The following is a 2,371-nucleotide window of genomic DNA, read 5'->3' as shown; positions in this document are numbered from 1 at the left end:
GATGGATTTAGCGTGCTCCATTTGATTCGAAGAGCTAGGGTCACTTATTTCATATTACGGTTTGGGATTGGGGAGAGGTTGAGCAGGAAGCATCCCCTTCCCTCCACTTGTTAATTGTGACTTTATCCTTTGAATAGACGATGCAAGCGTTCCTAATGCTGTGTGGACATCATAAAACGCTTGTGCTGAATTTTGATTAAGTAGCTCTTGTTCTCGAATATGTTTTTGAACTAGATCCTCTTGAGGTTTCCCTTGATTTGAAATTTGATTGAAGAAGCCTCGAGGGGTAGCAGTTTGTCCATTTCTCCAACTAAAGTTTGGATGATTTTTCTAACCAGGATTGTACGTATTAGACGTTGGTCCATTGAAAGGTCTTTGATAAGTATTTATGGCATTGGATTGTTCATTCAACACTTCTCGAAAGGTGGGTATTGTAGGACAATTTTCAGTTGTATGAATGTTGCAATCACAGATGCCGCAAACACTTTCATTAACCTTATCTTTCTTTCCTTCCGTGGCCTTAAATTTTCTTATGAGCGTAGTCACTTTATACTTGAGATCATCCTCTTCTTTCAAGAGATACAATCCACCTTTCTCCTTAGATTGAGTCGGCCTAGACATGGTGTTCGATTTTGAGTAATAGTCCCGTGATTGTGTTTTTACAGCAAGACTATCGAGGTAATCCCATACCTCGTCGACATTTTTATTAATGAATTCTCCATTATACATTGTCTCGACCATTTGGCGCATGGAAGATGTCAGTCCATCATAGAAAAAATTTGTAATGCGCCACGTTTCAAAGCCTTGTTGTGGGCATGAACTAACCAAATCCTTGAACCTTTCCTAACATTGGTAAAATGTTTCATCCTCCTTTTGGGTGAAGTTCATGATTGCTTTTCTGAGGGTAATCGTTTTATGATGTGGACATTTTTTTTATAAATTCCCTTTATATATCATTCCATGTACCAATGGATCTAGGACACAGTGAATGTAACCACGTCTTAGCCTTCTCCTTCAAGGAAAAAGGAAAAAGTTTTAGCCTGACCGTGTCCTCAGACACATTTTGAAAATATAAAGTGGCTATGATCTCATCAAACTCTTTCAAATGTAGATATGGTTCTTCAGATTCAAGCCCATGGAACTTAGGAAGGAGTTGGATAATCCCTGACTTGATGTCCATATGTCCTGTATTTTCAAGAAAAATCATGCATGAGGGCGTACTCACCCCCGCTGGTTGTAAATAATCTCGTAAAGTACGAGGCGGGGGTGCTTGATGCACCTCATTCTCATCCTGAATGTCCTCCACCCTAGGTTGGGGTAGAAGAGGTTGGTTTTTAGCCATCACTTCAATTAACTCAGGGGATTTCGAGTGGTGTCTAGTCCTACGATGGATAGTTAACCCCTCAACCAATCCTCCTTCAGTCAAGAGACGTCGAGTGTTGTCATGGGCCCACTTGGGTAGGAAACACTCGCAGCCCTCAATCAAATTCGAAACCTAATCCTAAGAAAGGAAAAGAAAATCTAGAAAGAAAGAGAGGTTGGAAAGAAGTTACCAAATTGGATTCCCTAAGTTAAAAACCTGCAAAAGAAAACAAAACAAGTCAATTTCTAAAGAGAAGGTCTAAAATTAGAAAATCCTTAAAAAGAGAGATAGAAGTAAACTAGTTTCTAAAAGAAGAAATTCCTAAAAGAAAGTGAAAATTTCTAAAATAAATTAGGAAAGTCCTAAACTAGAAAGTAAGTTACTAAAAGAGATCTAAAAAATAGAAGTAGAGAAAGAGCTTACCGAATTAGAAATTTCTATCTTAAAAGCCTACAAAATATGAAAGTTAGTTTCTAAACAAAAAGTCTACAAGTAGAAAATTTCTAAAAATAAATTAGGAAACAAAGTTAGATTCTAAAAGAGTAAGAATTAGAAACTTGCTAAAAAAAAAAAAAAAAGAAAACAAATCCTAATCTAGAAATAACAAGGAAGAAATTAAGAAATAAATTACCAATTTAGAAACCTATCTCAAAATCCTATAAAACGGGAAAGTTGGGTTAGTTTCTAAAAAGGGAAAAACTTTCTAAAATAAATGAAAGCCTAGAAATAGAAAATATCTAAAAAAAATAAAATAGAAATTTAGTTTCTAAAAAAGAAACCTAGAATAAGAAAGTTTCTAAAACTAAAATCCTAATTCTAAAAATAGAAAAAGTAGAGAAGTTAGATAGGGTTTACCAAATTAGAAGTTTATGTCGAGATCCTATAAAACAGGAAACCAGATTAGTTTCTAAAAACAGAAAAAAATTCTAACCTAAAATTAGAAAATCTTAGTCTTAAACTAATCCTAAAACTAGTTAATCTTAGAAAAACGTAACCGTTAATCCCCGG

At 35.1% G+C, this 2,371-nt stretch overlaps 1 non-coding gene across 1 annotated transcript; it reads left to right on the top strand.

The window, feature by feature from the left end:
• The first annotated feature begins 799 nt into the window (after positions 1-799).
• LOC131250329 (small nucleolar RNA R71) lies at positions 800-906 on the top strand. Its single transcript, XR_009173250.1, has one exon. It is a non-coding gene; the product is annotated as a small nucleolar RNA R71 (small nucleolar RNA).
• The last annotated feature ends 1,465 nt before the right edge of the window (positions 907-2,371 follow it).

This window comes from Magnolia sinica, chromosome 6, assembly GCF_029962835.1.
Source record: "Magnolia sinica isolate HGM2019 chromosome 6, MsV1, whole genome shotgun sequence".
Classification (NCBI taxonomy): domain Eukaryota; kingdom Viridiplantae; phylum Streptophyta; class Magnoliopsida; order Magnoliales; family Magnoliaceae; genus Magnolia; species Magnolia sinica.
Note: the sequence above shows the minus strand (reverse complement) of the source record. Positions and strands in the feature narration are given on the sequence as shown.